A 227-nucleotide genomic window follows, 5' to 3' on the forward strand; every position below is an offset into this window, starting at 1 on the left:
CTGAGCGGCTTTCTCACTACGCGAACATTTTATCTCATCGTTTGCTTCAGCGACTGGCGTTTTCGCGACAGCTGTAGTGGCTTGTTGCTGCCCTATCAATGGGAGCGACATGATTTTTGCACTTCGAAACGTTGTTTGTGGGGATTGAATTTGAAATATTGATGACTTCCGCCAATTTTGCAAGCATTTCAGCTCTTTTTCTTGACTTGCTAGTTGTTCGGCAAGTC

This window comes from Plasmopara halstedii (assembly GCF_900000015.1).
Source record: "Plasmopara halstedii genome assembly, contig: Scaffold_287, whole genome shotgun sequence".
Taxonomy (NCBI): domain Eukaryota; phylum Oomycota; class Peronosporomycetes; order Peronosporales; family Peronosporaceae; genus Plasmopara; species Plasmopara halstedii.